The sequence below is a fragment of the Pseudophryne corroboree genome, chromosome 6, assembly GCF_028390025.1.
Source record: "Pseudophryne corroboree isolate aPseCor3 chromosome 6, aPseCor3.hap2, whole genome shotgun sequence".
Taxonomy (NCBI): Eukaryota; Metazoa; Chordata; class Amphibia; order Anura; family Myobatrachidae; genus Pseudophryne; species Pseudophryne corroboree.
In genome coordinates this window covers 440166802-440179750 of record NC_086449.1, presented here as the reverse complement: position 1 = coordinate 440179750, position 12949 = coordinate 440166802, and the positions used below count along the sequence as shown (strand labels likewise).

General features: G+C 46.0%; 1 long non-coding RNA gene across 1 annotated transcript in view; it reads right to left on the bottom strand.

Annotated features, from left to right (window-relative positions):
• Window positions 1-2421, bottom strand: part of LOC134935349 (uncharacterized) — a 33943-nt gene extending 31522 nt beyond the window's left edge. The window contains exon 1 of the long non-coding RNA XR_010180078.1: window positions 989-2421. This is a non-coding gene — a long non-coding RNA (uncharacterized LOC134935349). The remainder of the gene's footprint in view (window positions 1-988) is intronic.
• Between the last annotated feature and the right edge of the window lie 10528 nt (window positions 2422-12949).

Here is a 12949-nt window from a genome sequence, read left to right as displayed (position 1 = left end):
CAGATAATGTTTGGGGACTTACTCTGGTCAGACCGCTAGAGTTCTGCAAAAGAAGAAGAAGTGTCATCAGAGATCTTGAGTTTACTTGTTTTGTTCTCAGTTCCCCTTGGCCACGATGAGGGGTTCGGAGTCCACCCTCAAGGAAGGAAGGGGGGGTGGGGGGGTACTGTCATGAGCCACCACTGTGACTCATTTCTGTTTGTGTTCTGACTGTCTCCTAGCAACCTGGAAGCCAGCTGCTACGTATGTAGCACATATGTTTGAAATGCTTTTTTCCTCCTGCGATTGGCCTCATTGCCTTATGTTATGGATTCTTCCCTGTTCCTGGAGACGGTGATATTACTAGATTCTGCACCTAGTGAGCCTGTCACAAGGTCGCTGCATGCTATGCATTTCTCTGTTCCTGTAACCCTGGCCTCTCTGTCTGAACCCCACATCTGTTCCTGTTGGATCCTGCCCAGTACCTGCCATCCTGTGTTTGTTCCTGCTGTGTCACCATCCAGCCATAGCCCTCCAGTTATTCTTGCATGGTCCTGATCCCCTGCCTCAGTCCTCAGTGTGCTGTTCCTGCCATTCCTGCTCCGGTGTCCTTCTGGATTCTGCCCTGCACCTCTGTCCTGTGTTTATCCCAGCTCTGTGTCATAGCCTTGCCAAGACCCTCCAGCTTACCTTCTGTGTCACCTTCAGTCTGTGTCCAGTTACAGCAAGTTCCTGTGGCTTCACCTTGCCAGTTCAAGTCAAACCTAGTCCTGTTTCTGTGCACATCCAGCCTATGTGCCTGTGACCACCTACAGTATTGCAGCAAAGTATATTCATTCCAACCATACCTGTATTCACAAGCCTGCAACATTTCCTGGATATCTGTATAAGTATTCAAGCTACATCTCTGCCTTTGCGAGTTATTAAAGTCTAGTCACTATTCACCAAGCAAGTCTCTCTGCTCAAGCTTACAGAACTTTGCTTTTAATCAACTCACACACACACTCACCTGGTTACTCCCAGCAGTTATCACCTCATTCATTCGGTTCCCATTGTTCAGTTACCAGTGCATATTCAATCCTGTGGCATAACTTGTCAAGCCTTTCTGCAGTAACTATTTCAGTATCCTGTTAACCTGACCTGCAATAAACCCATGCTTTGCTATCTGATTTAATCAAGTCTTGCTGTCTTCACACCTAGCCCAAAGTGTATAATTAACCCCAGCCTTACCAAGTCAACTTGCATCCATTCTGTCTGCAATTAACCCTTGCTTTGCCAGTTGCTATACTCCAGATAAATTAACCTAGTGGATAGCTGCCAATCCCGAACTTGGCTCAGGCATATCCTAATACAGAGTGACTCAATATATTCACAGGTACAATAACTAGGCTGCTCCCAGTGTAGTCGGTGTTTAAGGAGCTATGAGAATGCTGTCTAAAGGGGCCCATACATCAGCAAACACTATTTATTTTTTCACAGATCCTGTGATTTATTTCCGAGATATATTGTTACCCCAATCCATCTGACTTGCCCATACATTACAGATATATTTCAGTGATTTGCAGATCATTTTCAGTTAAACACAGCTGCAAATCTTGAAAGACTGATCAGTATACTAGAAACGGTCTGCAGATCTACTGATTGTTACCCATACGCTAGCAATCTACAGCACCAATTTATCTGTGAAATTAAACATGTTGAAAAACCTGATTTAACAATCCCAATCGATTTGTGGCTGAAATCTGCGATCTGTGAACCCCATATATTGCAGATTTATTGACACAATCATTTGCAAAACATCAGATTGTTCCAATTTATCCCAGGTGTATGGGCCCCTTAACTGACTGCAATTATACCTTTCCTGTAGTAGTTGAAGCTTGGGGCTATGAGCAGCTGTCAGTCAGTGTAGGATCACAATGACAGGGCTGGTCTCCCTTCTCCACATCCCACTATTAACCTTGTTTAAGGAGTCCAGTTCTGCCTCTCAGTCCACCAATATCACTGATAGATCTGCCTTGCACAAAGAGCTAGAGCTGGAATTGTTCAGCCTGACACCGCTGATGAAGGCTGGCGCTGCTGTCAATCTCCTAGAGCCTCACCCCTAGCCTTGCCTTGTAGGCCCTGCTTCTTTACCCACACTGAATGGAAGAAGGAGACACTCCCTCCACTGTCATCACCGAGATTCCACAGCTGCACTGGCTTGACATGTTCCATCTCTAATGGTTACCAGTGTTTCCCGGAGCTTCAGCGGGAGCAGGGAAGGTGATGTTAGAATACTTTTCAAGGATTTTCCGCTCATTACCAGGGTTTGCTAGCGCTGCTCCGACACACAGCGCAACTCTACTTCCCTCAAGTCACACAAAACAGATCAGTCTCCTCAAATGGCCGCCTCAGCACACTCCTGGTGGCATTTCTCTCCTCTCAAGGTCAGTTACCTCAGCTCTGCTCTCACCAACTGCCTCTTTCTTCCAACTGTCATTTGCCTTATCACCTGACTGGTCATGTGACCTGCTCTTGAGCAGTTGCCGAGGCTGCTGGGAGTTGTGGTCTGTCAGTTGTATAATGATATACACTTGCGCTGTAGCTTGATGCACAGCATCAGACATAATACTTCACATTTTGGAGTATTACATTATTTGTACAAAGAACAGCTGGCTGAGGCACAGGCGTGCACTCCCGTTGTGACTAGGCGATCCGCCCACCTAGTCACGCCGGGAGTGCACAGAGACGCTTCCCATTGTAAGCGTCTCCGTCTGGGAGCGAGCACGGCCTGCCGGGGATGCTCTCCATTCAAGTGAATGGGGATCGTCACCGGCCGGGCGTGCATGCCCATCCAGACGGAGACGCTTACAGTGACTAGGTGCGCCCAGGTGTGCACGCCTAGTCACAGGGGGAGCAACAACAACAGAGGCACCATCTTTATAAGCTGATGCAAGTGTGTACTCAAGAAGAAAATAATGAGAATCAAACAGCATATGGATTGGGGACTGGTGCTTTTATACATACAATTGTATAAAGCATTGGGAAAGGGTATATACAGCGCTTTAAAACTGGATATGGAAAACCAATTATATTTTATTATGTAAGAATTGTTGCAACAAATAATTTAAGAATCAATTCCTAAATATACATCAAAATTAATAAATATAAAAATAAAAATAGGGCAAGCACAGCATTTTGTTTGGTATATTACCATGCAAGAAGTCGGGCAAAGACTGTTTGTATATAGTCCAAGGAATTAGGCCACAGTCCTGGGGGCAATTTTCAGTGCTGGCAGATAAAAGTCCACATAGATCATGAAAACAGACCTTTGCTTAGTCCCGAGCAGCAACTCAGTCCTATTTGGAGCTTGGTCTCTTGTACTTTTGTGGAGTCTGCCAAATCCCCGTTATAGCTTGTTTGATGGACTTCTAGGCTTGTTCCAGGTTAAAGATGATGGAGTCTGTAATGCCCGGCTTCTCTCAACCAACGCGTTTCGCTGTGTCAACAGCTTTATCAAGGTTGCTAAAGCTGATGACACAGCAAAACGCGTTGGTTGAGAGAAGCCGGGCATTACAGACTCCATCATCTATAACCTGGATCAAGACTAGAAGTCCATCAAACAAGCTATAACGGGGATTTGGCAGACGTCCACAAAAGTACAAGAGACCAAGCTCCAAATAGGACTGAGTTGCTGCTCGGGACCAAGCAAAGGTCTGTTTTCATGATCTATGTGGACTTTTATCTGCCAGCACTGAAAATTGCCCCCAGGACTGTGGCCTAATTCCTTGGACTATATACAAACAGTCTTTGCCCGACTTCTTACATGGTAATACACCAAACGAAATGCTGTGCTTGCCCTATTTTTATTTCTCTAACGTCCTAGTGGATGCTGGGGACTCCGTCAGGACCATGGGGAATAGCGGGCTCCGCAGGAGACAGGGCACATCTAAAAAGCTTTTTAGGTCACATGGTGTGTACTGGCTCCTCCCCCCATGACCCTCCTCCAAGCCTCAGTTAGGTTTTTGTGCCCGTCCGAGAAGGGTGCAAACTGGATGGCTCTCTTAAGGAGCTGTTTAGTAAAGGTTTTTTTTAGGTTTCTAATCAGTGATTCCTGCTGGCGACAGGATCACTGCAACGAGGGACTTAGGGGAGAGACTTGCAACTCACCTGCGTGCAGGAGGATTGAAGTTTTAGGCTACTGGACACTGAGCTCCAGAGGGAGTCGGAACACAGGTCAGCCTGGGGTTCGTCCCGGAGCCGCGCCGCCGATCCCCCTTACAGACGCTGAAGAAAGACGGCGGAACGGAGGTCCGGAAACAGGCGGCAGAAGACTTCACAGTCTTCAGAGAGGTAGCGCACAGCACTGCAGCTGTGCGCCATTGTTGCTACACGGCTCACTGACACGGTCACGGAGGGTGCAGGGCGCTGCTGGGGGCGCCCTGGGCAGCAATATAAATACCTATTTGGCAAATAAATACATCACATATAGCCATTAAGGCTATATGTATGTATTTAACCCAGGCCAGTTTTCCTAATAACCGGGAGAAAAGCCCGCCGTGAAAGGGGCGGAGCTTATTCTCCTCAGCACTCAGCGCCATTTTCCTGACCAGCTCCGCTGGTGAGGAAGGCTCCCACTCTCCCCTGCACTACAGAAACAGGGTTAAAGAGAAGGGGGGCATAAATTGGCGATATAATTATATATTAAGAGCCCATATATAGAAACAACACCTTCTAGGGTTGTTATATACATTATGGCGCTTTTGGTGTGTGCTGGCAAACTCTCCCTCTGTCTCCCCAAAGGGCTAGTGGGTCCTGTCCTCTATCAGAGCATTCCCTGTATGTGTGTGCTGTAGGTCGGTACGTGTGTGTCGACATGTATGAGGAAAATGTTGGTGAGGAGACGGAGAAAATTGCCTGTAATGGTGATGTCACTCTCTAGGGAGTCGACACCAGAATGGATGGCTTACTTATGGAATTACGTGATAATGTCAACACGCTGCAAGCCGGTTGACGACATGAGACAGCCGGCGGACAAATTAGTATCGGTCCAGGCGTCTCAGACACCGTCAGGGGCTTGTAAAAACGCCCATTTACCTCAGTCGGTCGACAGACACTGACACTGACCCCAGTGTCGACGGTGAAGAAACAAACGTATTTTTCCTTTAGGGCCACAAGTTACATGTTAAGGGCAATGAAGGAGGTGTTACGTATTTCTGATACCACAAGTACCACAAATAAGGGTATTTTGTAGGGTGGGAAAAAACTACTTGTAGTTTTGCCTAAATCAGATAAATTAAATGAAGTGTGTGATGATACGTGGGGTTCCTCCGACAGAAAGTTATGGGCGGTATACCCTTTTTCCCGCCAGTAGTAAGGGCGAGTTGGAAAACACACCTTAGGGTGGACAAGGCGCTCACACGCTTATAAAAAACATGGCGTTACCGTTTCCAGATACGGCCGCCCTCAAGGAGCCAGCTGATAGGAAGCTGGAAAATATCATAACAGTATATACACACATACTGGTGTTATACTACGACCAGCAATCGCCTCAGCCTGGATGTGCAGCGCTGAGGGGGCTTGGTCGGATTTCCTGACTGAAAATTTTGATACCCTTGACAGGGACAGGATTTTATTGTCTATAGAGCATTTTAAGGATGCATTTCTATATATGTGTGATGCGCAGAGGCATATTTGCATTCTGGCATCAAGAGTAAATGTGATGTACATATCTGCCAGATGAAGACACGACAGTGGTCAGGTGAGGCAGATTCCAGACGGCATATGGAAGTATTGCCGTATAAAGGGGCGGTCCATTGGACCTGGTGGCCATGGCAACAGCTGAAAAATCCACCTTTTGTTACCCCGAGTCACATATTGGCAGAAAAGGACACAGTCTTTTCAGTCTCAGTCCTTTCGTCCCCATACGGGCAGGCGGGCGAAGGCCAGTCATATCTGCCCAGGGGGAGAGGAAAGGGAAGAAGACTGCAGCAAGCAGCTCATTCCCAGGAACAGAAGCTCCTCACGGCTTCTGCCAAGTCCGCAGCATAACGCTGGGGCCGTACAAGCGGACTCAGGTGCGGTAGGGGGTCATCTCAAGAGTTTCAGCAACACTCGCAAGGGAACTCCGGGATCCTACATGTAATATCCCAGGTGTACATTGGAAATTCGAGACGTCTCCCCCTCACACAATTCACAGGCTGTATTCCCAGCAGGTGATAATCAAAGTACCCTTCTTACAACAAGGAAGGGGGTAGTATTCCACACTATATTGTGGTACTGAAGCCAACCGGCTCGGTGAGATCTGAAATATTTGAACACTTACATACAAGCGTTCAAATCAAGATGGAGTCACTCGGAGCAGTGATAGCGAACCAGGAAGAAGGGGACGATATGATGTCACTGGATATCAGGGACGTTTACCTACAGGTCCAAATTTGCCCTTCTCACCAAGGGTACTTCAGGTTCCTGGTACAGAACTGTCACTATCAGTTCAGACGCTGCCGTTTGGATTGTCCACGGCGCCCCGGGTCTTTACCAAGGTAATGGCCGGAATGAGGATTTTTCTTAAAAGAAACATGGACGCTTTCCTGATAAGGGCAAGGTCCAGAGAACAGTTGGAGGTCGGAGTAGCACTATCTTAAGTAGTTCTACGACAGCACGAGTGGATTCTAAATATTCCAAAATCGCAGTTTTTTCCGACGACACGTCTACTGTTCCTAGGGAAGATTCTGGACACAGTCCAGAAAAACGTGTTTCTCCCAGTGGAGAAAACCAGGGAGTTATCCGAGCTAATCGGGATCCTCCTAAAACCAGGAAAAGTGTCAGTGCATCATTGCACAAGAGTCCTGGTAAAAATGGTGGCTTATTACGAAGCAATTCCATTCGGCAGATTTCCCGCAAGAACTCTTCAGTGGGATCTGCTGGACAAATGGTCCGGATCGCATCCTCAGATGCATCAGCGGATAACCCTATATCCAAGGAAAAGGGTGTCTCTCCTGTGGTGATTACAGAGTGCTCATCTTCTAGAGGGCCGCAGATTCGGCATTCAGGATTGGATGCCGGTGACCACGGAGGCCAGCCTGAGAGGCTGGGGAACAGTCACACAGGGAAAAAAATTTTCCAGGGAAGTGTGATTAAGTCTGGAGAATTCTCTCCGCATAAATAAGCTTAGAGCAAATTTATAATGCTCTAAACTTAGCTAGACCTCTGCTTCAAGGTCAGCCGGTATTGATCCAGTGGGATAACATCACGGCAGTCGCCCACGTAAACAGAAGGGCGGCACAAGAAGCAGGAGGGCAGTGAAAACTGCAAGGATTTTTCGCTAGGCGGAAAATCATGTGATAGCACTGTCAGCAGTGTTCTTTCCGGGAGTGGACGACTGGGAAGCAGACTTCCTCAGCAGGCATGACCTCCACCCGGGAGAGTGGAAACTTCATAGGGAAGTTTTTCAACATGATTGTGGACCGTTGGCAAAGACCAAAGGTGGACATGATGGCGTCCCGCCCGAACAAAAAACGGGACAGGTATTCCGCCAGGTCATGAGACCTTCAGGCGATAGCTGTGGATGTTCTGGTAACACCGTGGGTGTACCAGTCTGTGTATGTGTTCCCTCCTCTGTTTCTCATAACCAGGGTATTGAGAATTATAAGACATAGAGGAGTATGAACTATACTAGTGGCTCCGGATTGGCCAAGAGGGACTTGGTACCCGGAACTTCAAGAAATGCTCACAGAGGACTAAGGGCCTGGGGAGCTAAGAAGGGACTTGATTCAGCAAGTACCATGTCTATTCCAAGACTTACCGCGGCTGCGTTTGACGGCATGGCGGTTGAATGCCGGATCCTGAGGGGAAAAGGCATTCCATAAGAGGTCATACCTACCTTGGTCACAGCCAGGAAGGAGGTGACCGCACAACGTCATCACCACATGTGGTGAAAATATGTTGCGTGGGTGAGGCCAGGAAGGCTCCACGACGGAAATTCAACTAGGTCGATTTCTACACTTCCTGAAAACAGGAGTGTTTTGGACCTCAAATTGGGGTTCATTAACATTTAAATTTCGGCCCTGTAGATTTTCTTACAGAAAGAATTGACTTCAGTTCCTGAAGTCCAGATTGTAAAGGATGTATTACATATACAGTTTTTTTGTGCCCCTAGGGGCACCGTGAGATCTCAACATAGTGTTGGGATTTCTTAAAATCATATTGGTTTGAACCGCTCAAATCTGTGGATTTGAAATATCTCATATGGAAAGTGACCATGCTGTTGACAAATATCTCACATGGGAAGTGACCATGTTGTTAGCCCTGGCCTCGGCCAGGCGATTGTCAGAATGGGCGGCTTTGTTTTACAAAAGCCCATATTAAAATTTTCCATTTGAACAGGACAGAACTGGGACTCGTCTCCAGTTTCTTCATAAAGGGGTGTCAGCGTTTTCACCTGAAACAACCTCTTGTGGTGCCTGCGGCTACTAGGGACTAGGAGGACTCCAAGTTACTAGACGTGGTCAGGGCCCTAAAATTATATATATATATATATATAGTTAGGACGGCTGGAGTCAGAAAGTCTGACTTGCTGTTTATACTGTATACACCCAACAAGCTGGGTGCTCATGCTTCTAAGCAGTCTATTGCACGCTGGATTTGTAGTACAATTCAGCTTGCACATTCTGTGGCAGGCCTGCCACAGACGAAATATGTAGATGCCCATTCCACAAGGAAGGTGGGCTCATCCTGGGCGGCTGCCCGAGGAGTCTCGGCATTACAACTTTGCCGAGCAGCTACGTGGTCAGGGGAGAACACGTTTGTAAAATTTTACAAATTTTGATACTCTGGCTAAGGAGGACCTGGAGTTCTCTCATTCGGTGCTGCAGAGTCATCCGCACTCTCCCGCCCGTTTGGGAGCTTTGGTATAATCCCCATGGTCCTGACGGAGTCCCCAGCATCCACTAGGACGTTAGAGAAAATAAGAATTTACTTACCGATAATTCTATTTCTCGTAGTCCGTAGTGGATGCTGGGCGCCCATCCCAAGTGCGGATTGTCTGCAATGCTTGTACATAGTTATTGTTACAAAAATCGGGTTATTACTATTGTTGTGAGCCATCTTTTCGGAGGCTACTTCGTTTTGTTATCATACTGTTAACTGGGTTCAGATCACAAGTTGTACGGTGTGATTGGTGTGGCTGGTATGAGTCTTACCCGGGATTCAAGATCCTTCCTTATTGTGTACGCTCGTCCGGGCACAGTACCTAACTGAGGCTTGGAGGAGGGTCATGGGGGGAGGAGCCAGTACACACCATGTGACCTAAAAAGCTTTTTAGATGTGCCCTGTCTCCTGCGGAGCCCGCTATTCCCCATGGTCCTGACGGAGTCCCCAGCATCCACTACGGACTACGAGAAATAGAATTATCGGTAAGTAAATTCTTATTTTTTATATTTATTTATTTTGATGTATATTTAGGAATTGATTCTTAAATTATTTGTTGCAACAATTCTTACATAATAAAATATAATTGGTTTTCCATATCCAGTTTTAAAGCGCTGTATATACCCTTTCCTATTGCTATCTTCAGGGGCTAACTACCCCTTTAAACAGCAGCTTAACGTTAAGCATCTCATCTTAATAGTGCCGGGCCTATTACCTTGGTAATTCTTTTCCCTACAATTGTATAAAGCATGTATATGAAATTAGTTCTGTGCACGCTATGCATGAGTAATTACAGGCAACTTCAATTTAGCATCATGCCCAATTTACACTATTGGTTTTTTTTTTCTGTTATTGATTGGAGGAAAAAAACGTACGTATTATACAGATTTTCGGCCAATTTGGTCTACAAGTGCACCCTGATTCAATTTATTCAAGCGAAAGTTGGATGAATTCATGATATTACACTTTACTATTTCAGTTTGTGTCAGGACATGCTACACTATACTTTCTTTTCTCATAATATTGAATCACTCTCAATTTAACCAATATAGAATGCTTGGGACATTCACTTCTGTTGTTCTATTCCCACTCGGTTGGTGGTGTGGACCCACCAACCGAGTGTGAATACAGAGCATTTGTCTGGATTCCAATCTTCAGTATTTTAGCGGCTGTCGGGATTCCGGGGTCAGTCTCCTGAATGCCGGGACCCTGACAGCCTGTCTATTGACTGCATTGAATTCTTGCTAACAATAAAACACACACAACAGAGCAGGAGGAATTCTATGTATACACTATTATACTGTACATTCAGCAGATGTGGAATTAATGGATACAGAGAGCAGAATTTTAAAACAGAAGTGGAACAAGAACATTGTATTTTGCACCTCTGCCTATTCCTCTGTGACATCCAGCTCAAGAGAAATCCTGCTTTTGTTCATCCCTTCTTTCAAGATTTTTCTTGATGCTGAGCCTGGATAGGAACACTAGTGGCCCACTCTGGGTATCCTTGGGGGGGTATCCGTTTGGATGGTCGACCATGTTATGGTCGACAGTTATTAGGTCGACCACTATTGGTCAACATTGGCATGGTTGACATGGACAAATGGTCGACACATGGAAAGGTCGACATGATTTTTTTCCATTTTTTTCCTTTTGGGGAACTTTTCCATACTTTGCGATCCACGTGGACTACGATTGGGAACGGTAATCTGTGCTGAGCCAAGCGGTAGCGAAGCGAGGCATCTTGCCCGAAGCATGGCGAGCGAAGTGGTGCACTAATTGGGGTTCCCCGTCACTTTACGCAGAAAACGTCACCAAAAAAAGTTTTAAAAAAAACCATGTCGACCTTTTCATGCATCGATCATTTGTCCATGTCGACCATGCCAATGTCGACCAATAGTGGTAGACCTAATGACTGTCGACCATAACATGGTCGACCATTCATACAGGAACCGCGTGGGGGCACTTATAAATTGCAAACTACATATTAATCTATCTTTAATGCAGCGGAATTCTTTCCTCTATTAAACTATTTTAATATGGCCTTGTGCCCCCCTAAAACTTATTGTACATATTGATTCTGCAAATCAGTAGACCGTATCGATGTGCTGGCTATCTTCTGCATCGTCACTGAGCAAAATAATTTCCAATATCAGGGATGTTATTTTTAATAGATTATCTGTCTGGGGTTCTTTCATTTCAAGACCCCAGGGATTGACCTGATCTTCTTTGCTGGAATTTAATTCATCTTCAAATGCTATCAGGCATATGGAGTAGTTACTGTATGCTCTGGCTAGTGGTCACCCCCAATTTCTCGCTCTAATAGAATACTGTATAATATGGTAGGCATTGAAAACATATTTTTCTTTATCCTATACTATCTTTCTTTATTGTGCATACTGTCAAATGTTCACCTAGATTTTATTTTGCAATACTATATGCAAATTTTCTTTACTTGTCTCTCAAACTATATGTATATAACAACTTGTAATTGTAGGGCCTTATTCATGGTTGAACATAAACACAGGGACTTTTTTATCAGCCACAACTTGCACGTTTCATTTGTGTGCATGTCAGATTTTTGCCGCTGTCATCTATTTTGACGGGATCGGTATGGTATATCGCCGCACGGGATGCCGATGTTTAGTATACCGACATCGGTATCCCGAGCGGTGGAATGCTGAAAGGGGGGAAGCGCAACCTTGCCCCTAGCGGGCTCGGTGGCGAGCTATGCTTGCCACAGGTTCTATTCTCCCTCTATGGGTGTCGTGGACACCAACAGAGGGGGAGTCACCTGCTTTGAAGGTATACTAGCGGTGGTATGGTGCCCTAGTCGAGATCCTAGTGTCGGTATTGTGACAGCTGGGATCCCGACGAGCAGTATGCTGACCGCATACCATTTTGACAAGCTAATTGTACTTGCAACCATATATGAATGAGGGACGGGACAGGGTTGTAGTGGCCATGTAGAGGCGGCAAGGTTCCGTGAAGACAAGGCCAAAGTACAATTGGACCTGGTGTGGATATGTTGACATGGAATTACAGCCATAATGGCTACCAACAAGACTTGATTGTTAAGGGCCCTACACATTGGCTGATCCATCACCGAGCTGCCCGACGGCAGATACGACCGACGGGCGACCCGGCGGTGGGGGTGCAGTGACGGGGGGAGTGAAGTTTCTTCACTCCCCCCGTCACCCGGCTCCGTAGCAGTGCAGGCAAATATGGACGAGATCGTCCATATTGGCCTGCATGCACAGCCGACGGGGCACCAGCGATGAACGAGCGTGGGGCCACGCATCGTTCATCGCTTGTGCCTCGACACTCAAAGATATGAACGGTATCTCGTTCATTAATGAACGAGATCGTTCATATCTTTGAGTGATGTCGGCCAGTGTGTAGGGCCTATCACTGGAGGGACCTGTCTGGCAGGTAATGAAACCGTGGTGCAAGCTGCTGATTGATTGATTGATTGATTGATTGATTGATTGATTGAAAGTAACTAAAACACACTGCAGTGGATAGAAATAAAGTAGGCTTCATACTCTATACAGTACAACTATAATGGGCAGTATATGCCTTATTCTGGGTTATTAGCAAACCAAAACAGTTAGCAACTGAGCAAACACATGTTGCACTGCAGGTGGGGCAGATATAACATGTGCAGAGAGAGTTAGATTTGGGTGAGTTGTGTTCTAACTGAACTCTAAATTGCAGTGTAAAAATAAAGCAGCCATTATTTACCCTGCACAGAAAAATACAGCCCTGACAAATTTAAATCTCTCTGCCCCACCTGCAGTGCAATATGGTTTTGCCCAATTGCTAACTTTTTTGGTTTGCTAACAAACCTGCATAACCCCCTATGTTAGAAATACAGAAAAAAAAATATATAAAAATACAATAAAATTATTTTAAAACAATGTATATAGCTCTCTTTAACTTTAATGTACTGATTGGTCAGACACATCGGCCCTCATTCCGAGTTGATTGCTCGCTAGCTACTTTTTGCAGCTGCGCAAACGCATAGTCGTCGCCCACAGGGGAGTGTATTTTCGCTTTGCAA